The following is a 24631-nucleotide window of genomic DNA, read 5'->3' as shown; positions in this document are numbered from 1 at the left end:
GAGGGTGTGGCCCTGGCGTACCGGAACTGCACGACGAAATTGATCGTTAACAAGAGTCTGGGGGCCCCCATTAGCGTGCAGCGTTCGGTGCGCCAGGGCTGTCCCCTCAGCCCCCTTTTATTTTGTATTTATGTGGAGACCCTTTGTTTGAAGCTACTGAAAAACAGAAGTATTACCGGATTCAGTTTACAAGCAGCCGAAGTAAAGGTTCTGGCGTACGCTGATGACATTGCTGTGTTTGCCGTTGACGAGGGAGGCATAAGCGAGGCCGTTCAATGTGTACGAGATTTCAGCCAAGCTACTGGAAGCGGGGTTAACTGGTCGAAGTGCCTCGGACTTTGGCACGGAAGGTGGGCATCTACGCCGGAGCGGTTTGCCAGCGTGCCTTGGACGACGACGCCAGATAAATACTTGGGCGTTCCACTCGCTGCTTACCGTGACAGTGAACAGTATTGGACAGGACAGATTAAAGAGATACGGGAAAGAGCTGACAAGTGGAAAGGAACGACCTTGTCCATTTTCGCCAGAGCCACTGTTTGCAACTTGTTCTTTATCAGCAGGCTCTGGTACGTCATGCAGGTGTTGCACTGTTCACGGTTAAGTATTCAAAAGCTACACCGAATTTTCGCCATCTTTGTCTGGTCGTCTGAATGGGAGCGCTGCAGCCGGACCAACCTGTTCCGACGGGTTCAAGACGGCGGGCTGGGACTGGGCCATTTGTTTTTGAGACAGCTGGTCAATCGTTTTTGTTTCTTCGGGACACAAGAGACCCGTTTTTGCGTACCGTATGCCAAGTTAGGCTGCGGCATCTGCTTCCAGAGTACATAGTCGGAACTGCTGACGTTTACAGTAGGGTCACCGGTTTTTACCGGGAAATCGTAGCCAGTGTAAGGTTTCTTTCTGCGCGGTTTTCAAATGACTTTCTGTCGACTGTGAAACGAAAGAAACTGTACCGTGCTTTGTGCGATGTAGTTTTCCCGGTGCCCTTGTACAGGGCCTTGTGCAGTGGAGGCCAAGGCAAAGATGTTTTAAAGAGAGTTAAAAACATGCAGGTGCCATCAGGAACCAAAACCTTTTTTAAGCTGCACACCGGAACCTTACCGGTTAAAAAATTTTTAGAGGGAAAGGAATTATTTTTCCCCGGGGGTTCTCACTGTTTAATTTGCAGAAAGCCTGAAACAATAGACCATGTATTTTTACACTGTTGGGAAGGGGTTTATTTTTGGGATGTATTACAGCGAACCTTAAAGAAAGAATTTCCACTAGACCCGTATGGCATCCGTTACTTATGTGTTGAAAATGAGGATGGGGTGCCTTATGATTTAATAATGCTGACAGGCCTCCACTGTATATGGCGCTCGAGAATGGCAGGCTTTCACTGTGACAGAGACGCAAGACCTGCCCGAATCTACTTTCGAGAAAGTATGGACATGTTTCTGGCCATTCAGAAGGCCGCAGTGGAGCCTCCGGAGTGGCTCTCAAGACTAGAGCCACTCTGTACACTGCGTGAATTTTAAGTTGACGAAGCCAGACTCATGCTGGCTGACTTCGAGTCGGGTGTACATAGCGTTTGTCTTTTGTTGATTGTTTATGTGCAATTTTCTGTGTCAAAGCCAGGCAATAAAGAAAAAAAAAGTGGCTGAGTGGTACGAAGCGCGGGCATGTTTGTTCATTTTGTGAGGGGGCCCAGGTTCGATCCTCAGCGTAGATTTGTTTTTTTTAATCTTTTTTCGGCGAATCTCTAGATAGAAAGTCTAAATGCGAGCCATATATAAGTGGCCTTTTTTGTTATCAAAATGAAATGACTTCTTTAATAAGAAGCGTGCTGTTAACTTTTTCCGCAGGGAAACGAAAGTGAAGTGAGAGTTGGCAACGGACGTGCTGAGAGGCGCTGTTTTTCGGTGTTCACGGATTTTTTCGCATGCTGCACACAATGAATCATTAATTGTGGGGTGATAGAATTCAGTGTGGCTTCAATTATTCGAGGCAGCGTCGTCTGGAGGCTACGCGGTATAGATTGGCGATGTTGTTTTGGATTTATAATTCATGGGGTCCAACGTCCCAAAGCTCGCTGTTCGTCCTCCTCACAAACCACGGTAGCTCGCCGCCTTCTCGCGGTAACAATATCAACGGCGAAAATTCGGGTTTCTACACAAAGGATGTGTAAGTACAGAGTGAATGAACGTGGTGGCTGGTATAATTAACATCACCTCGCATGTTTTTAGTATTTGTACATATCTGCAATGATAGAAATCATGTTTGTTACTGGAGATAACCGTTTGTGCTCGATCGTGAGTTACTAGTTTTTTTACTGCTGCCCAAACATACCAGGGTTTGAAAACTGGTGTTGCAGATTATAGAATGTTATATGTCGATATTTGCTGTGCATGCCGTGTGAATGGCCGACCATGTTTGTACGGCCTGTATTGTAAAGAGAACAGTGCGCCAAAATTCTCTTGTCCAAGACTTTTTTGATCATTTACATGCTTGAGGAAATCAATTTTTAAACCCCCCCCCCCCAAAAAAAAGGCTAGATGTCAGGTGAACCATTGAAGCGTATGTCCACAAATGCCACAAGTCCACAAATACCAATTGTTCATTTTTTTATTAAACGGCACCCTCTCAGTATCTTGTGTGCCATTTGCTCTCGCAGTTTTGTAGTAGGCCAAAATTTCAGAGCTGGAGCATGGGATAAATACTATATAACTTCAGCAGAGAACAAGCATGAAAACTGCCAAACTTTGGCATACACAGTCGAAGACCAGCAGAGCAATGTCGCCAACAACTTGGGACAAACAGCATATATAGGAGCACAAATTATAGTGAGCTACACAATATGATAAGGCTAATCATACAGGCAGCACTAAATAAATCTTTTGTGAAGAATTTTCTGTGACGCCAGTTCCAGAGAATGAAGTCATATGGGTCATGTGGTCTTAGAGAGAGGAGGCCACAAGGCACTTAAAAACCTCGGAATATTTATACATAATAGATAAATCAGAATGCGAGTTGAGACAGCAATGAAACAACGCACAAAGCACGATATGCACAAGGCAGAAAATGATCATAATTATGAAGACTTTGAACACATGACTAGGAACGATGGCAGTTGCTGATGCTACATACAACATATATGGCATCTTACAATCACAAGTGGCTCAGCGGCTACGGTGCTAGTGTCTCCATAGTCTCTGTTGCTTTATGACATTCGAACTCAATAATACGATAAAACTATCACAATGTCACAAATAAAATAAAAAGCAACTGCAGCACAATAAAGCAGGAACAAGTGAGTAACAAGTAAGAAAAATTTCAAACACGATGATAACTGGCACGCAATTTTCTTGCTCACGTTTCATACGTCTGGAGCCGTGCTATTGCAGTAAAACTTAGTCCCGGTATTCACACAGTAGAGGAGACACCCAAATGAAAACAACGCATAACACGGCATAAAACACACCAGACATGAGTAATATTATATAAAAAATGACCAACAAAGCAATGTTGCACAGTGAGAACCTCATAAAGTAGAGAGGAAGAAAGGACAAACAGTCATCTGGACGTTAAATATTTCCGTAGTTCTTTGACACGGGCACTTTTGCTTAATGCACAGCAGTGACATTGACCACATGCATGGTAGAAAGATAGGAAGAAGATGGCTGCACAGTATGAGAGAGCACTGAACAAAGGTTGAGCGGCAGCCTCAGTTCGCAAGCCGAGCCAACGTTTCGACAAGGAAACCTGTCTTCGTGTTTCAGCTGACACCTGAAAATTCGGGCAGAAACTATTTCACAATGACTTTCGATGATAGTGTGACCAGCATCCAAGCGTTATCTAGATGCCGTAGCAACACCCGGATAGAGAAATCCTCAAAGGAGGCAAGTAATGTTCACATTAAATGGAAAACGCGCTGCAGTGGCGCACTGGTTATGGCGCTCGACTGCTGTACCCAAGGATGCGAGATCGTATCCCGGCCGCAGCGGCCGCATTTCGATCGAGGCGAAAAGCAAGGCGCCCGTGTGCTGTGCGACGTCAGTGCACGTTAAAGAACCCCAGGTGGTCGAAATTACCGGAGGCCTCCACTACGCCGTTTCTCATAGCCTGAGTCGCTTTGGGACGTTAAACCCCATAAAACAACCAACAAACATTAAATGCAAAAACTCTGCAAAGAAAACAGTATTATTCCAGCTCCTCAATGCCACTCAATTCAGAGCTGGACTCTTCAGACGAGCTGCTTGAACTGCCAATGGCGAAAACTACTGGGTCAACTTCAGCATCGAAAATTATATCCCTTTCCCAGGCTTCATCCTCAATGCGCTCAGCATGTGCACAAAATTTTTGCCAGTCTTCCTTTGACACATGTGCCAAAGCCTGAGGCAGAAGCTCCTCAACTTCAGCCAATGTGAAAGCTTTGTTTCTTTTTGCTACGAATCCTTTCACCATGCTCCACACCTGCTCAATCGGATTAAACTCGCAATGGTACGGAGGCAGACGCAACACTTCGTGGCCATGTTTTGCGGCAAGTGTGTCGATCGCATACACAGTGTGTCCGCTCGTCGTTCTTTTGCACAAATCGAGCAACTCAGCTCGTACCATGTCTGTTGACCAGGATATACCCTTCCTTGTGAGCCATGCCTGGCTTTCAATCTTCCGAGTTGATGTCGTTGGTGGCTTTACGAGCGCAACACTATGGTAAGGGGCATTATCCATAACAATAATGCTGCTGTTAGGAATGTTTGGCAGCAGTTTGCTTGAAAACCACTCCTCGAAGTACTTGCCGTCCATCTCGGAGTGGTAATCAGCTGAAGCGCCCTTCTTGGCTCTGAAGAAGTCGGCAGCACCGCTCACAAAGCCTGTGAGGCTACTGCCTGCATGAACGAGGATCAGGCGGCCTCCTTTCCCCGATGGCGCTGGCAGACCTGTAGTCAGGCCCCTAAGAAACGCATCTTGCGATGACTTGACAGTGCTGTCCTTCCACACATGTTGCCTGGTGTGGCCAGCATTGACCCAAGTCTCATCGAGGAATACGATGCACCTGCACGGGGCGGGGGGGGGGGGGGGGGCAGAACAAATATCGCTTGAGTTTTTGTTGTTATCAATGTATTCATCATAGAAATATAAAATATCGCGTATGCAATTATTACAAACTTTTGAATGGCTATTAGAATATTCTTCAATTCGTCATTCGAACTGAAGAGTGCCTATTGAAAACACAAATTATATATGTAATGCTTTCGAATAATCGGCACCAAGGTGCACGGACCCGGAGAATAGAACAAAGAGCGAGAAACTAATTCTTCTTTGCAACATCTGCGATTCAGTGTCATCGCTATTTGATTCGTCTTTTATTTTATTTTAAAAACTAATAATGATTTCACAAAATGAGTGCATGACGTACACAGCTAGGTGCGATGAAGGTAGGCAAATAATGTAAAAGTCGCTCTCTGAACGATCATTAAAAACGAAGCGCTTACCTCCCTTGGCTCCGGAATGCTTTGATAGCTCTGAGATACCGGCGCCGCCAGGCTACTATGTCGGATCGCTCGATGAGTGCGAGAGTTCGTTTCCTTTTTTCGAACTTGAAGCCCATCTCTTTCAGCAACCTCCACAAGTTGGCTTTGCTCATATCCGGCAAATCGTCATCTCCGTTTACTTCATGCAGGATACTGTCCAAAGTCGGTATTTGTCTTTCGGCATACATACGATGCAACTTGAGCCGGATGGCGTTGACCGTAAAGCTGTCGTACTTCACACTGCGGGAGCTTGATATTGCCATCCTTTTCGGTCTTTTTTGCGGTGATTTTACTCCGCCAGAAAGACCTTCTTTCTTAAACCTCACAACTGTCCGAGGGCTCACTCCGGTCATCTCGCCCACAATTGCGAGAACGTCACGCACAGTCTTCTCGGGGTGGAGCTTCCTTATGCTTGCGTAGACATTAACTATCACCGCCTTGCAGTCTTTAGAAAGCTTTGGAGACTTCACCTTGGAAAAGAGGCGAACAGGAGATGTTTTCGAAGTCGAAGCGGGGGAAGAAAACAAGCGAGCAGGTGACAGCGACGCCATTTTCACAAACAGACCTGCCGGCTCAGCTGCGAAAACCTGATACAGCCGGCGCCTGAGAAAACGAAAAATCTGCGTCACTCGGTTCTGGAAAACATAAAAGAAAAATCAATCTATTTGCAAAATAAAACACTTCCATCGGTCTACTATAATATCAACTACTCTTCACTTTGCTTGTCAATTCATTTCTATTTTTATTTTTGACGCACTATATTATGATGCGGACGAGGATCGCAAACAGCCACCGTAGCCTTGGCTGCGTAGACAGATAAGTATGAAACGGAGTATAGTTACACGCAGTGACCGAACGCTCCGCGAGTTCAACCTTCAACGATTAATAACTGTACACCCCACTCCAGTTGTAGAAAACACAGTGCTGTGCGCGTGTGTTTAATTCCTCCAACATGAACTAATCATGTGCAGAACATTGACACATTTCTTATTGTGTAAATAGTTTGTATATATTACTTATCCTTACATCCTCTCTTGTTGTCCCCTCACCTCTTTCATTTCATTTCTGCATTCTGCCAGCTATCCGTTATTTCCGCTGCATCAGCTCAGGTGCTTCATTATCGATGGCAGATGCCGGGGCTAGCAAAATCTTTTCCTTTCTTTTTACTATTATTTTAATAAAAACTCACTACCACCACTTGTTTCTCCTTTCCCTCCCTCCTTTATCTCTTCCTTTACGGCGCAGTACGGGTGTCCACCGAAATATGTGAGACAATTACTCTGCCATTTCCTTTCCTCAAAAACCGAACAAAACAAGCGAGCCAAAGCGTTCATAGAGTTCATTGGCGTTGACAACTTTGCAAAGGCTGTTCATTTTCACGAAAGGAAAGGCAAACAACAGGCTCCGTGGGCCAGTGGAGATCTCACTAACGCTTTCATGTATGTGGCGTTGGTGTCCAATAATATAATAACAATAATTGGTTTTGGTGGAAAGGAAATGGCGCAGTGTCGGTCTCATATATCGTTGGACACCTGAACCGTGCAGTAATGGAAGGGACAAGGAGCGAGTGAAAGAAGAAAGGAAGAAAGATGTGTCGTAGTGGAGGGCTCCGGAATAAATTTGACCACCTGGGGATCTTTAACGTGCACTGACATCGCACAGCACTCGGGCGCCTTAGCGTTTTTCCTTCATAAAACCGCAGCCGCCACGGTCGGGTTTGAACCCGGGAACTCCGGATCAGTAGTCGAGCGCCCTAACCACTTGTGGTGTCCAACTTCAAAAGCCTTTCATGTTGCGTTTCGCACACTGCATAGGCAGCGCGCCTTCTCTGCCATCCTGGGAGGTGGCACGCAGTCCATGGTTGATCGCGAGAGATTGATCACCAAATGAACGCTGCGGCCTAGCTATTTCTGCAGTGCTGCATGTCAGCCACAACGCTGTAAGGGCTAATGCATTCAGGCCACAACTCTCTCTCACCGCCGCCACATGTATCAGAGCACGAATGAGGCGTCCGCATATCCAAAGAGCCAGTTATGCGCCCTTCCTTTGCCCAAAGCCATCACCGTCTAGAACTTTGTCAACGCCAACGTCGATGAACACAGTGAACGACGACGTCTTTCGCTTTGTATACCGTAGATTAGCTGAGATAATCCACATAATTTTTTTATTAGAAAGGGAGTGGGCGTATCTCGTCGGACCAACATACTCGGCACATGTGCGTGCCGATGTCGGTTCACAACAGCTTTCGTGTTTCTCCCAGTGTTCAACCTGCTTTCAGCATAATTTGATTAGGGAAACTTCTTTGTGTCTCCATGCAGCGCCCCTCCTGTGGCTCGCCGCCACCAAAGCACAGTTTAGGCATGCATTGAATGACCCGCCGCGCTGGCTGAGTAGTTAAGGCGCTCGGCTACTGATTCGGAGTTTCCAGGCTCGAACCCGACCACGGGGGCTGCGTTGTTATGGAGGCAAAACGCTAAGCCGCCTGTGTGCTGTGCGATGTCAGTGCACGTTAAGATGGATGGATGGATGGATGGAAAAAACTTTTATTAGAAAAAATGGAAGAACAAAAATCTTCCAGGGTGGTCTCTTACTGGTCCAGGAGTCCACGGGCTTTTGCCTCACATAAGGCCCGATCCACCAGCCATTTCTGACCGGCGGACTGAGCGTTCCGTAAAGCAGCCTCCCAGGAAGAATGAGTGGAATTGGGGATGGTGGTACTTCCTGTGAGGAAGAACATTCCCAAAGGTAGTGGAAAAGTGTTAATCTGGACATGCCACAGGTGTTACAATTAGGAGGAAAAGCGGGGTAAAAGCATGAGATACGGTAGGGGGAAATAAAGCAGCCCGTCTGTAATTGCCGCCATGTGGCGCTGGATAAGGGCGACAAAGTAGTGTGGGGTGGTGGTAATGTCATGGGTCTGAGTTTGTATAATGCGGTGATTTGATGATATGTATAAAGGACCGATGGGGCCTCTTGCGCAGGGTTGGGTGCCTGATCGTCCGGGGTCCGGGAGGAGAGTTCTCGGGCCAGCGCATGAACGCTCTCATTACCGGGAATCGAGGCATACCCAGGGATCCACGACAGAGTAACCGTTCGGTCGAGGGAGGCGGCTGCGGCAAGAACACTCCCTTTAGGTAATGGCGGTATGCGGCCTTGGAGTCTGCAAATTTCTGCTATGTTTTTGTCAATGGTGGAGTAGGCCAGCGCAAGTGCGAAGCCGGCTCCTTCCGCCTCTGCAGGGGAAATAGTTCGGATAGTGGCTGCGGCCCCCACAGTGCCGTCTTCATAGGCTGCGACTGCCGTGAAGAATCCTACTTTAGAATTTTCTGCCACGTCGACAAAGGATATCGAAGTGGTTGCTGTATGTTATGGTGTAATAGCTCGCTCGAGCCTGCCGCCGACCCTGATGGAGGCTATCGCTCATATTGCGCGATAGAGCTTCTGATATATGTGATCCTGCATGCGCAGAGAAATCATGTAAGGTGTAGGACGTGTTGGGTTGGGAATGGGTGGACTGAGACGGAGCTGTCGCAGTAGGCATTGTCCTGTTTCCGTGCGACTCAGGCGGACTAATTGGGTGGTGCGTTGAGCCTCTATTAATTTGACAACGGTATTGTGGAATCACAGTGGACGTCAAAGATACCAAGGTGGTCGAAATTATTCCGGAGCTCTCCACTACGGCACCGCATTCTTCCTTCCTTCTTTCACTCCCTCCTTTATCCCTGCCCTCACGGCGGGGTACATGTGTCCGCCGATATATGAGACAGATACTGCGCCATTTCCTTTCCCCAAAAAGCCAATTATTTTTATTATTAAGCATTGTGGTTGGCCTTCGCAGCTGCCACGTGATATCTTGTCTCATTGAGCGCACACGCGAAAGCAGTAGCCGGGGTCGCTTTCACGCCCCCTATTCCAGCATTTTTTTGTGAGTGAGAAAAGAGCGTATTACGACAGCTACTGACCTCCAGGTACAAAAGAGGGCTTGAGATTAAGTGCGCTGTTGGACACTAACAATACAGCAGTTGTTATTACGCCCGCGAAAAAATCTCCAGCTGCCAGATATATCAGCTTCGTGCACGACGCAAAATTTCCCCGGAAAGGGTCATAACGAACATCAAATAAACATCATTGGCCTTTACGCGCAAAGTTTGTCGATTGGTAACGACACTCTACTTTTCCAAACTAATTTGATGCGGTAAACTGAAGTTACCGCATATATCCTTCTTTGTCGAGCATCGACAAAAATATATGGAACACGCAGCAAACTCAAGCATGGCCTGCATGTAGCCTTTCTCTTGACGATTCGTTGGCTTCAGCGCGTGGTTTGACGCCGGCGCTCACAACTAGGCGGGAAATCGGGTGCCCGGCCTGCTGAACTGTGCTGCTCCTCAACATTTGCCGAGGTCACTGGAGTTTCCAGGTTTTTCAACCTCCTCGCTGCACAGGCCCTGTTGCAAGCTTGTGCTCCTTGTGTCTGTAGTAGTCTCCGCTTTCGTGACGATTAAAATCGCATGGCCGTGCGTTTGGCGCGCTTAACGGTATATCGGCGTCGAGCTGATTTCACAAGGTCAAGCGGCGGTAAACATAACCTCACAGGAACTTTTTCTGACCGATAAGGCGGCATCGGGTGCAAAGGCCAGCCTTCGGTCTGGCGCACGCATTCTGCGCAAGACACAGCTGTCGTACAATGATGCATTGTGCGGGAAAGGCAACCAAACCATGTGCTCGCGACGAAATGTCAGGCACGCGCACTCTTTTACAGCGGCACGTGTCGGCTTCGGCGCTCACAAAACAGAGATAAATATTCCTAATAGATCTCTCGAGGTTGAGGTTGAGGTGTTGAATGCTACAGGTGGGGTTAGCCTTGCTTTGTCTGCCGGCAATTGCTCCACCGCAGCGTCCCTTCGATATTAACAATGCCGCATCTACCCCGCTAAGCGCGCAGTCTCTTATAATAGCACACATTCTCTCCCGCAGTCACCATCTATGCACACAATCAATCCAAACAGTTCACATCACAGTCCACTCCAGAAGTCACCATCTATGCACATATTCAGTCACAATACAACATAGGCCATTGTAGTGCCACACTCCATACACACATTCACTCACAGTATAAAGTAGTCCACTCCGGAAGACACAATCTACGCATACATTCAATCACAGTAGGCCATAGTCCGTTCCTGCTGTCACCATTTAAAAACAAGATCCGTGTTCTGCAGAAATGTTAAAAGAAGGCGTGCAGCCTCCCTTCTGCATGTCTGGTTTCCACTCGGGTAGACAATGTCCTGCACTGTGCTGTGACGGGTTCCTGTCTTCTTGAAGGAAGCGAACATCACATGCCTTTCCGCGTTGTACTCTGGGCAGTACATAATATAATGTTTGATATCCCCGCACACACCACATAAAGAGCAGAGCGGAGACGATGCTATGCCGGTCTTATGCATCCATGCAGGAGTGCGAGCAGAGGCCGTGCGAATTCGATGTATAAGGGTCGCCTGAGATCTTCTCAGTCCCTTGGTCACACATGGCTTGTGGGACGCACTCCACAGGGTACTGAAGTGATCGAGCACCGTTTTCCTGCAGAGACTTTTCCCATCTTGAGCTACTTTTTTGATGGAATCCTTGAGAGAGCTTTATGGGCGAGGCTGTCTGCCACCTCATTACCGTTGACTCCTATGTGAGAGGGCACCCACTGGAAATGTAGTGTAAAGCCTCTGCTGTGCAGATTCTGCACCAAGCGCAGAGAGCTTAGAGACAAGGCGTCAGTAGGGAATCCGCGCTCTAACCTCTGAAGGGCAGATTTTGAATCAGTTAGGAAGACAACAGGTTGAGCCGGACAAGACCCTAACTTCCGTAAAGCCGCCTCAATAGTAACACTTTCAGCCGTTGTAGAGGATACGACAGCAGTACAGCGAACGGGCGACTTACAGTCCAAAGAAGGAATGTAAAATGCCGCTGCGCTAGCTTGTTTGACCTTGTCCACAGAACCATCCGTGAAAATTTGAAGATGGCAGGCATACTCTGTTTCCAAGTATTCCAGTACAAGCGAACGCGTTGCTGCCAAAGGAGAGCTGCGCTTTGCGCTCACATGGGGAATTGTGACCTTACAGTCGAGGGTCGGAAAAGACCAGGGGGGTTTCAACCGTTTCCTTTGCCTTCGGACATTAATGCCTAAAGAACTAAGAGTATTGAGTGTCAAGTAAGCCTTCGACTCATATCTCTTGCAGAGCCGCTGGAGAAGGGATCGCCCAGCTACCGTCTCTCCTAAGCGGTCAAGATGCATTAATAATAGCCTCTGAGAAGCGATAAGGCTAAGAGGTTTCGATAGGGAATCATGAAGTACTGTCTTATTCGAAGCCGCCTGGGGAACTCCAATGGCTCTTCTTAGGCCCTTTCTGTGGACAACTTCGAGACGCTCAAGTTGTGATGCCGAGGGGGAAAATAAAGGTAATTGATACATTATCAGCTGACCACCAGCGCTTCATGAAGTTTGACCATTGAAGAAGGATTGTTTCCCCATTGCTCACGTGCAATTCTACGGATCGCATTGAGACGAGAAGATATAGATGAAACAATTGCGTCTACAGCTTTTCGCCACTGTAGACGGGAGTCACTAATGACGCCCAGGAAACGCGCGTGGATGAATTGACGGATGCAAGAGTGACCGAGGTCTATCTTCAACCGCGCTTGACGTCTTCCTACACCTGGAAACAGAATAAAGCCGGATTTGTCCACTGACAGAGACAACCCCACACCTTGAAGGTAAGCTTGTGCCGAAAGTATAGCCTGTCGAGCTATCAGGGCTAATCGCTTGTGTTGGTAGCCAGTAATTCAAATACAGATGTCGTCAGCATAAAGTGACATACGCACTTGCCTGCAACTTTTTTCAACGAATCAGGTAGGCCAGCCATTACGGCGTTAAAGAGCGTGGGGGAAAGAACACTTCCTTGAGGCACACCTCGTGATAGAACCCTTTCGGTGCTTAACGTACTCCCTAACCGTACACGAACCGCGCGATCACTTATAAACTTGTAAATGAATCTTAACATATGGCCCTGTATGCCCATGCCTTGCAAACCGTTTAGAATTGAGCTCTGAAGCACGCTGTCGTAAGCTTTCGCAACATCAAGAAAAATGGCTAAGGTGGAAAGGCCGGAAGCTCTCTGGTGTTCAATGTGACTGATCAAGTCTAAGACGCTATCTTGGGCACTAAGACCTCGGCGGAATCCTGTCATACAGGATGGCAGTGCCTTGCTGTCCTCAAGCCACCGCGATAAACGTTCATTTACCAGCTTCTCCATCAACTTAGCTACACAGGAGGTCAATGACACAGCAGCGATACGAGGCAAGGTCTGTCATGCCTTTGCCAGGCTTCAGTACTGGCATTACATGTGCCACCTTCCATGACGGAGGAACATCGCCAGTCTCCCAAACTCTTGCTGAGTTGCAAGGGCAGATTATTCAGCATCTGATTGGTGATGCCGTCGGGACCTGGTGAAAACCGGCGCCGCAGGCCACATAGCGCAGTCTGAAGCTCACGAAGCGTGAACGGGACGTCCATGATAGACCTGGAGGAAGCAGATGGTGAATATATATATCGATTCCAGAATAAGCGCGGACGAGTGCGTCTGCAACTTCCTCTGCCAAGCACGCAATAGGTTTTTCCTTGCGTATTGCAAAAGCTTCAAAAGGCTTCGAAGGGCGAGATTCTCCAGCAAGGCTGCCAATAATTCGCCATATTCTCGTTATCGGTGAGAACACAGTCAAACTAGCACAGAATGAGGCCCATTGCGACCTGTACAGCCTGTTCGTGTGCCGTCTAATAGCAGAATTCAGAGTAGATCTGTCCTCCTGCTGTGCGCCATATATCTTTCCTCCAAGACTCGTTTTCCAGATGCTGAGCCTTATACGGGCCGCGGAAAACATGGGCTTGAGTTTTCAAGGCTTACATATTCGGTTGGTACATGCATTTTCGGCCTCGTATTTGGCGCTCGACGCGTGTGTTGAAGACTACCTCAACGCACATTGGCACCAGGCTAAAAGCCAGTTATGTATATATTCCGCTGTGTGCGCGATGACAGGTAAGCCTGCTTGCGCTCCGCCCCCTCCCCAAATACTAAAATATGGTCTTAGTCTCCTTTCTTCCTAAATATTAGTAACTCCGAATATTTGGGTGCGCACTGGATGGAGCCCACAACTATTAGCTTGTTATTTGTACGGTATCCGCACACATAGTAGTCTTTAATGCATGCTCCCAACTGACCCTCAGGGAGGTTCAAATCGTAATGTTGTCAGCATACAGCGCGTGCTTGACACCTTGTATGATGTCCAGCCTACTCGGTAGTCCGGAAATGGCAATGTTGAGGAGCAAAGGGGACAGCACTGGCCCCTGCGGTGCGCCACAACTTCGCAGGCTCGTATAGTCTGACTTTACTTCTTTGATATTGGGCCTAACTCTTCGGTTCAACAGAAATTATTTGATATAATTATACGTCCTTATACCACCATTACAGTCCTGTTAATTTTTTATTATGATAACATGTTTGACATTATCAAAGGCACTTTGAGGCCTAATGTTAGAATTGTTTTGGTCTATAAGCCTCTAGGTTTGTCAATGATTTCTTCTTTTAGTTGTAAAATAACGTCTTTAGTCGAAATTTTTGCTCTCAACGAGAATAGCAATTTTTGGAATGAAGCCACATTCATCTAAATCTGTAAATAGTGTTATATTCGCCGGACGGCCGTAATGCGCGAACCTATGCTGCAAGGCGCGCTCCATGCTTGTCGCCTCCCGTGGAAAGTCGACCACATATCTAGGAGGGTCGCGCACGTCTTACCAAAAGCTGGTCTTTGACCCCTCGCATAAGATGAGGTACCTTATTTGCTTCAGATATTGAAGGATCTGCGCAGTTGAGAGCCGCGTCATGTTTTCTGTAAACAAGGGCGCTCTCATTTGGCCGCTGCGTTCAGGTCTGCAGGGCAAGGTCTGCTCGCTCCCTCCGTTCGTTGCCGGAAACTGTCGCCGGAAATCTCGCCAGGAGGTAATGGCGGACTCGTAGTTTTCAAACCACATCTTGCCGGCGTCTTCGAAGGCAAAATAGACAATCCTTAGCTTGCGCTCCTTGTCCCACAGGTCAAACGTTGCAACCCGGTCGTAGCTGGCCAACCAATCCTCCATGTCTTCAAACTTGTAGCCATGAAACGAAGCGCGAGTGCGAGGCGCATGGAGAAGCAGTGACGTGCAGCTAAAAGAATTCTGGATGCTCTGGCTTGCCGCAGTGGACGTCATTGTGCGGGGTGGTGTCGTCAGCGGCCGGATCTCAGGATCCAAGCCTCGCAAGCGGCGGCTTGCGTGGTGGACAGGTGCCGTGTCCATGGGGCGCAGCTGGGCGTCGGAGGCTCCCGGGAGCTCTTCGTATATCACCCAGCACCTCCACCAAAATGTCACCGAGACCAGGTAGAATGTTAATACAGAGGGCAGAGGGGTACACAAGGATTTGCAGAGCAGCCACACATCCAACCCACGCTCGAGCAGGGAAGGGGAAAGAAGACCAGCGGGTGCTGGTCGCACCTCACGACGGAGCCAGTAAATGGCCAACAGTGTGATTAAATTACTTCTTTCATCAACCAGCCGGTGCATGACGTTAGCGATATTGGCCTCAAATTCTCGATGCTGGTCCCTTTGCCAGGTTTCAGAATAAACAGAATTTCTGCCGCCTTCCAGTCCTGAGGAACTTTTCCTTCAGACTAGCATTTCATAAAGTCACTGATAGCCTCCACTGACTCGTCCAAGTTAGCTGGCATTTGGTAGTCACCCGATAGCCATGTCAGGGCAGGTATCCCTCCTTATGTCCAGGAGTGCGGCACGCACCTCCCAGGTTGTGATCTCCATGTTCATTTCCTCATGCTGTGAGCCCGTGTAGTCTTCCATTTCCAGACCGGCAGCCTCCGATTGTATGTACTCTCTCCTTTTAAGTTCTGCAATGAGCTCCCTTTCGCTAACCTCGAAGTTCTCTGTGGCCTTCAACCGATTTGCTATGCGCTCTGTTTTGCTCCTTCCTGGGTTTAGCAGGCATCTCAATATGGACTAGGTTATCTTGAGGTTAACTCTGCTATTGAAAGAGTCGCAGATGCTGTGACAGTTAGCCTTGGCCAAATTCGAGGCATACTGCCCTGCGTGCTCCGTAAGCTCCGCTTTTCTTTCAAAGCGAAAGCATTTCTTGGCTTTGACAGAAGTTGTAGAGAAAGGCTGTTCACAAAAGTGTTCGCGCGTTTACGGCCATTAAAATAAGAAGAAAATAAAATTGTTGCATGAAAAGAAAATGGGGGTCTACGTGGGAATCGAACCCGGGTCGTCGCCGTCTTACCAACTACCATCTGAGGCGCGAGCAGTTGTGCGTCTTTTGTTTTCTCAAAACGACCGCAAGGTTTAGACTCCGTTGATTTTGAGGAAAGGATATGCGCATTACTGGCTCCCCTGGGTCAGTGGACACCTCAATCGTGCTTTGTGGTATGTGGCGGTGAGTTCACCAGCAAAAAACTGTGCCCTCGCACAATACTTCATGCTTAGCAATGCTAAACCGCCATTCATTATTGTTTAACTTAACATGACGTCACGGTTGCTATGTTTTGGCACAACAAAGATCGGAAGGACAAGATTCTTGGTCGGAGTTGATGAGTGTATGGGTGCTTTTGCACAAATAAACACCTAAAACAGCAGGCCGAATTTTCAAAAACAGAAGCTCTCAGGCGATATTCGGTGGAACATTTGAATGCGAGGTGGTACACTTACGTTCGTTGCATACTTAGGTTCGTTATATCCAAAGTTTTCCGACTAAAGTTCGTTTTATTCCGGGTGGCATAATAAGGTTCGTTGTGCCACGCGACACGCGTGACAGTGATCGCCATTCGAGCTTGCGACCCTAACATTTCTAACGCATTAAAAAATCGAAATGTCCAACCCCTGCTTAAAATGCATATAAAGGCGCGCACAGAGCGCCTGAGAGTAGGGAACATACATGGGCGCCACGTGTAGGCTCCCTAGCCCATGAAGCTTTTCGAGGCGGAAGGTGGTGTGCTATGGGGTAGTCACCCGATCACTGCGAAAAGCTGGGCGTGCTCACGTGATGCCGGGCCAGCGCGCGCCCCACCCGAAGACGACAAATGTAGCGCGAGGCATATACAAGGGGTGGCCACGTGGAAGCTTCTTTTCCCTTTATTGAGTACAAGTGATCAGCAACCTCTGCCTCCCGATTATTGGCCGCTCCACCAGTGTGGGTATGTGCCAGCTTTTGAAAGGCTAACAACCACAACTAAGTGGAAGCTTCATCATAAGCCCCGATGCTCAACCGGCAAACGGATCATAAACAGCTGTGCTGTGAAACATGCTGAAAACCGGACCGAACTACTAAAGGGGCACGTGTACTCGGAGCCAGAGGAAGACGGAAGAACACGACCTTCGAAGGCTGGAGCCAAAGGCGCGCAATAGAAGAAGACGAAGATTGTGCTGCTGGACGCGTTCAGTTGGGACCAGGATGACGCTGGCGACCAGGGTGAGCAGTGGCCAACGAGAATGACGGGGCGCGCCGTTTCCTCTGGACGTTAATGAGTCAAAGGAAGGCATGGAGTCGACCATGACGCCCCTTGACGAAAAGCAGCGCTCTGTCGACGAGTGCCAGGTCTCCAAGGGGGCCATGCGAGGCATCCAGAACACGGACCCGCTGTGGATTGGCGGGCTGACGCTGGACCCGCAGTCCGTCAAGCAGTCGAGGTCCCCTCAGGAGGTCTGCGGGCTAACCGGCCAGAGGAAGGCCGCCAGAGTCGAACCGGATCGAGAAGAGTGGCGAATACGTGTTCCAGAACCAGACGGTGCTCTCGTCGTTCAGATCTGGAGGCACACCCTTCTTGAAGCCACAGGACTTCAACCGGTGAGCTGTTATTAATGCGAGAGGGTTAGTACCCCGTGCCGAAAAAAATTGCCCGGTGTCCGCGTTGGCTTCGGCGACGGTTTGAAGCCTTGCAGCCGGAGAAGCCGGCTACTCTGGCCTCTCCGACAACCTAGGATTGACATTTAGGTCACGTGGCCTTTTGGTGTCTTCGCAATCTGCCCGCCTGGTTGTGAGCAAACTAATGATCGTTGCAGGTACCAGTTAAATTAATGACTGGCCCCGAGAAGTTGCCCGGTAAGAGCAATCGAGTCCCCTCATGCACCACCGGTGGCAACACCTTCCATCGCGGGGCGGTGGCGCATCACTCAACCACGGCACTATTGCGTCAGGAATGGTACGAAGATTTGGTTTGGCTTATGAGGGTTTAGCCTCCCAAAGCGACCGAGGCTATGAGGGACGCCATAGTGAATGGTTCCGGAAATGTCGGCCACATGGGGTTCTTTAACGTGCACTTACATGGCACAGTACACAGGCCTCTAGATTTCCGCCGCCACAGAAATTTGACCGCCGCGGCCGGGATCGATCCTGCGTCTTTCGGGTCAGCAGCCGAGCGCCATAACCACTGAGCCACCGCGGCTGCTTAGTGGTACGAACACTCCCAGCGACCTATGAATTAAAAGTGAAAATTACAAACTACGCATATATGGGCATTAACCCGTTAACGCTATTGCGTCTTACTCGTAAAGCGGAGCTTGAATGTCCCAGTTTTTAACGCCTTAACGTTAAAGGCCCCGTTTGCCAGAAAATCCTGTCGGCGTTGTCGGCGTCGGGGTTGTGAGCGAAAAATCACGAGCATGTCTCTGGCTGGTAGTCGTCAGAGAGCAACCTAGAAGGCAGGTGAGACACTAGGTCACGTGACGTCTTCACAACCTGCCCACCGGAGAGTCAGCAAACTTCCCACCGTGGCAGGTTCCAGTTAAATTAATGATTTATCGCTAGGGAAGACCAACCTGGGCCACACAAGGACCTCTGCTGACACCTGCCATCGCGGGGCAGTGGCGCAACGCTTAACTGCTGCACCACTGCGCCATGAAGGGTATGAGCACTTCCAGTTGTCTATGAATGTACAGCATAGAAAGACAATCTTCATATATGGGAATTACGCCTTACCTTATCGCGTCATGCCTTTAAGGCGAAGCTTAAGTGTCCCCTGCCAATTTTTCTATTTTCTTTCTGCCTATTGATTTCGCCTGTCCTGCCTCGTTTCTCCTGTAGTGCTCCTTTTCACCCTTAATCCTGTCCGTGCGCATACTCATGCTCCCTGCCTTTTCGCCGTGCAGAGGCGGCTTCCAACTCGTTTTCGGCCGTGGAGACACTTCCTCGGGAAGAGAACTTCGCCAGCGTGGAACCGGCTCCTTGCTGACCGTGGTGGCGCTGACGTCGCCACTGCGCATGCTCAATATCTATGATATCGATTTCTTATTACCTATGATGGAGGTAGTGTAGGGATAATGTTCTTAATATCTGTGCAACTGCAGCACGGCTGCTTTCCGACGCTTAACCCGGTTGATATTAGTGATCTGCCGAAGTTGTTTGTCGATTTCACTGGGAAATAATAATGCGCTCCTCAAGATTTATGATAAAGCTTTTTCTAATATGGTTTGGCGTCAGAGCCCCCTTCTGCGACGTAGACCGGACAGGCGGGGTCCTGAGGTATTGATGGTCTTGATGCGGTTTCGTATAATCAATATTCTTGCTGTTTGCGGTTACCCGCGAAATTTTGTGTTTTTTAAGTCTTGAGGCTTCATTTGCTTGGAATTATCTTTTATTACTGGCTATATTTATTTCAGCTCTAATTAAATAACCAATTACTCCACATGCACGTCATGATTTCTCCTGCGAGATTTTGATGCTCTATCTAATGCATGCATTCTAACTCAATTCGTTCGGACGCTATCGTGATGACAAGCTCGTGATCACATGAAACCGCTAGCACAGCCATAGAATGCTTACGCATTAATAACGGGTGTGATAATGCGGGCATCTGTACTGCGTCTCAGTCGTCACAAAAAATCCGTAAACTTACTGCAGCAGAAAACGAGAAGGTTGCCGTGCGATGAACATTAGTTGATGTTCGTGGCTGGTTTTTGGGGTCGTCTAAACTACAATAAATTATCTGCCGTCACTATGAGGCCGACTTCTTACGATTGTGGTGGTAGCGGTTTTTTATTAAAATAATAGTAAACAGGAAGAAAAAGGTCTTTGCTAGCCCCGGCATCTGCCATTGATACTGAAGCACCTGAGCTGGGGCAGCGTAAACAAAGAATAGCGACTTCTACTCATAGCATAATTGAAAAAAACGCCTAAAGACGGAACACTGTGGCGGCATCAAGACTGTTTGCAAAAATGGCCTGTTTTCAGGCAGTTTGCCATGCTATAGCTAAGAAAAGATGCGCACCCTCTCCAAGACCGGCAACAGAATTGACCGCTTCGTCGCAAAATTGCAAATTACTTGGTAACTGAAATTTGTCTTTTTAGACCATATAACTGATGGCGTAGCTAGTCACCGGTGATCCTATGTGATCAATGGGCACGACAAGGAAGGTATTAAATCGGCTTCTAATAAACCTTAACCGGGGTGCAAGAGAATGGGGGGGGACTTTTTCCCGAGAACGAAGGTCTTACTATACGTCGCGGTTCGAGATACGCATCTTGCGCCTCCTTTGCGGGCTGTAAAAGCATTGGCAGTATATCGTGGAAGGTGGTCCACATTTATTGGAGTAGGCCCGGTAGCCGCGGCTGGTGAGCCGGCGGAGCGGGCTGCCTACGCTGCTGGCCAGGCCGGTTGCCGAATGTGTTCTGTTCTGCGCGAGCGAGGTCGCGCTCCAAGCTTCATCTTTGTCATCAGCGCCGCTTGCGATACCAGCGCAGCTACAGCAGCGCTGCTGCGAGCTGGGCCCTGCGGGGCCCGCGTTTGCATCGCCTGTACCCTACCGCGCCTGTCGTTGGGCGCCTACTCACGAGTCCGCATTTGAAGAAAGCGCGCTCTGGACACGTCGCACTGTGCTATCATGCACAAACAAGCGAGCGAAGCTTCTGGTCTTCTATCGCTTCGCCATTATAGCGCACTTCGCATACCATAGAATGTCGTGCAGATCAAGAGCTACTGTATTAAGTTTGCACAGCAGTCATTCGAGGCGAAACACACGCCCAGGAAATGAACTGAAATGAAAAATGGTTTTAGGGGGAAGGAAATAGCGCGGTATCTGTCTCGCATCTCGGCGGACACCTGAACCGCGCCGTCAGAGAAAGTTCATAATGGAGGGACAGTGAAGGAAGGAAGAGGTGCCGTAGTGGGGGGCTCCGGAATAATTTCGACCACCCGGGGATCTTTAACGTCCACTGTAAGGATTCTGGCGACAGCCCGTCTAGTTGAGCTGCGTAATCAGCCCGGGACACCTGCAGCCGGGGTCTCTGCACGGCGATACGCAGCTCCGTTCCCACGGCCTATCCCGCTTGGGTTATTGGATTCGAGACGGACGACTCTGCCGCCGTTTGTAAACAACATTGCTACGGAAGCAGTTAGTGACCGCCGACCCGAGCAGGGATAGCCCACGCATTCTACTGTGCCGTCTCGCCGGCGCTTCGCCCATTCGGACTTCCCGGAAGACGTGTGCGACTTGACAGCGTGAGAACTGTCGTTCGGACTGAAGAAAACGCTCTCTCTGGTGGGGGAGATGGTACAGCGGCACCCTCTCTCTCCGGCGAAACAAGTGACGGGGCGTGTCCCTATGTGAAGTGTTGTGCGTGTGTGTGTGTGTGTGTGCGACAGCACAGATTAGGCCACGCTCAACCTGGCGAAGACCTCCTCGAACCTGGGGAATCCTAGAGACCGGACTCTTTTAAAAACCGGACGACGAGTGCCATGAGGAGGAATCCTCGATCATCCTCAGATCTTCTCAGATCCTCCGACCTTCCCCCATCACCCTCCAATGGGTTCCTAAATCTCGTAAATAATGTAAAACAAACCCTCTGTACAGTTTCCTTCATAACCAAGTCCGACAACGCCATTCGTGGAAGGGACCTGCGGCGCAGTCAGCTCGTTCAAGGACCCCCCCTCTCTAACATGCATGGATGGATGGATGGATGGATGGATGGATGGATGGATGGATGGATGGATGGATGGATGGATGGATGGATGGATGGATGGATGGATGGATGGATGGATGGATGGACGGACGGACGGACGGACGGACGGACGGACGGACGGACGGACGGACGGACGGTCGGATGGACGGACGGACGGACGGACGGACGGACGGACGGATGGATGGATGGATGGATGGATGGATGGATGGATGGATGGATGGATGGATGGATGGATGGATGGATGGATGGATGGATGGATGGGCTGGACCCTTTAAATCGGGCGGTGGTTCAAGCCACCTAGCCATGACTTGTGAAATTTTAATCTTGTCTTACCGGCCGCGGTGGCTCAGTGGTTAGAGCGCTCGGCTACTGCTCCGGAGTTGCCGGGTTTGAACCCGACCGCGGCGGCAGCGTTTTTCTGGAGGCAAAACGCTAAGGCGCCCGTGTGCTGTGCGATATCAGTGCACGTTAAAGATCCCCAGGTGGTCGAAATTACTCCGGAGCCCTGCACTATGGCACCTCTCGCTTTCTTCTTTCACTGCCTCCTTTATCCCTTCCCTTAAGGCGCGGTTCAGGTATCCAACGATATATGGGACAGATACTGCGCAATTTCCTTTCAGCCAAAACTAATTATTACTATTAATATTACTACTGCCTTGACTTTAGCCGCCAATCAGATAACTTTCGCTTGGTTACTTTTACCCGCTTAAAATCTACTTTCCCTTCACTGTCCTTAAACCCCAATATTTTTGATAAATCAGCCCCGCTGCTTTCCATTGTAGGGTGAAGCCGGCCTCCAGCTTGAAGCGCCCTCACGCGCTGTGCGTCACTTCGGTACGTTGCACCAATCACTACGCAGCGCCACCACGCCGGCATGGACACCCGGTTGCATGAGGCAAAGCGGCGAGTTGTGCGCAGTGTTTCGATAGTACTATACTCGATTTCCGGGCAAGTTTCAAGCCAACGAAGTTCATATGTGTGTGCCGGAATATCAGAACGTTTCTTCGTGGTACGTAGCAGCATTCCACTCTAGCCATTATGGTGAATTCCAGAGCTCTTAGTGAGTACAGATGTCCGCGCAACGAACACTTCTTTGTCAGCGAGTGCTCTGAGAATGAAATACGGACGTCCTTTGACGAAAAGATATATGGTGTGGAATAAATATAATGCGCGAACTTTGCTGCCAGTAGTGGTCAACGGAAGGCTTTTAGGTTATGTTTACGTCCCGTGACCGCTTTGAGAGCACCTCGCGTATTCAGCTTAGCGGCGCCTTCTACACTTCGCATCCGATCTGCGCGTCTCAGCACAGCTGGTCTTGCTCGCTCCTCGTCAGCCCGGCCTCGGTCGGAGGAAAGTGACCAGTCGAAGACACCGTGAAGCGGAGAAGCCCAGCGCATATGCTACGTCAGCGCACGCGAGCGTTGCAGCTAGGCGGAAATTAGGGCGAGTTGGTAAGTGTTCATTTTCGCTCTCAGCGCCACACGAACGGGACACAAGACGAATGACTAGCACAAACAGCGCCTGTTTGTGGTAGTCCAACTTTTGTCCCGTTCGTGTTGCGTTGCAGCTAGTCTTGTTCACCGTGGTCTTGTTCATCTTCTTGCCACTCGGTTGCTGGTGATTCTCGCAGAGCGCTTTTGTAGCGAGAGCTACGCTGGACTACAAGTCGAGCATTTCGCGGTACTTGGGAGAGACCAGTTGTGCGCATGCGCTGTTGCCATGGAAACCGAAAAGGAGCAAAGTGCGGCGTGCCCTTCGCCGTCGCCGCTGCCACGCGCCCTCTCCACCGTAAAAGCCGAGCCTGAGGTCACGCTTGAGGAGCAGTTGTGCGCATGCGCCGATACCATGGTGACCATAGAGACCCCGCAGCTGCGCCACTTTCTTCGTCGCCGCCTCGCCGCACGCCGCTCTATCACCTGAACCCCGTGTCGCATGCGCAGTATTCCACAGGCAGAGATGTAGAGGGCCTCTGTATCACAACGTTTTACATGCATGCAGAGAAGGAGAGTCCAGCCGCTGCTAAACGGTGGTATATACAAGAGAAGACTAACTCTTCTGATACTGAGGTTGTCGCCTGGCAGCTGGCTTGAACCAAATAAGAACGCGAGAGTCTGTGTGCTCGTGAAAAAGGTATCACTGCTGTCAGACTTCTTCCTTCGGTCGCGGTGAATAATGGTGAAGCATGCCGCGTTCGGCTTCTGGAAAGCGGCATTTTCATCCAAGGAGTCTAGGTGGCATAGAGAACATTTATCAAGCAGACGATTGATGTGGTTCCCACATGTATGCCAGTCTACGGCATGGTTTCACAGTTTTGTGTGACTTGGAGTGATTTCTACAGGAAACAGGACTCTTTATTAAGTGTATGATAGACAAGTTTTACTTTAATTTAGCTTTTAACCCTCACGCCCGGACTACAAAATGGGGAACTACTATAGAGCTTGTACACTAAAGAGGCTCTACCAAATCGAAATAGTGTATCGACAAAACTGATACCGCTGCATGCTACTTTATAGACCATCGGGCAGTCTTCGTCTCTGTCAAACAAAAAGAACAAGAGGTGCGTATACCCAATGTCTCTCATTGCTAAACATACAGTGACCACAACAAGCTCATCCAGGGAAACGTACCTCCCGCTACGTTTATATCGTGGCATAGCCGAGATAAGCCAGTGCCAATTTTTACTGCCAGTGGCGCACCGAGCACTTGTTATTTGAAGAAGGCAGGTAGGTAACAACTGACTATTTTATTTCTGAGAGGTCTTAGGGAGGGGCTACAGATCAGACGGCCGCAAACCCTTGCGCCGCGGCGGCCTTCGCAGCCCATGTGACCGTCCTCTCGAGCGGCAGCTTCCGAGCTATGCAGCAGTGCCTCCCACTGGTCAGTTGTGGTGACTGTTGGGTGTGTGAAGGTTAGATTTTGACATTTCCAAAGGGCGTGGTTTGGTTTGGTTTGGTTTATGGGGGTTTAACATCCCAAAGCGACTCAGGCTATGAGAGACGCCGTAGTGAAGGGCTCCGGAAATTTCGACCACCTGGGGTTCTTTAACGTGCACTGGCATCGCACAGTACACGGGCCTCT

The sequence above is a fragment of the Amblyomma americanum genome, unplaced genomic scaffold (assembly GCF_052857255.1).
Source record: "Amblyomma americanum isolate KBUSLIRL-KWMA unplaced genomic scaffold, ASM5285725v1 scaffold_49, whole genome shotgun sequence".
In the NCBI taxonomy this organism is placed as follows: Eukaryota; Metazoa; Arthropoda; class Arachnida; order Ixodida; family Ixodidae; genus Amblyomma; species Amblyomma americanum.
Note: the sequence above shows the minus strand (reverse complement) of the source record.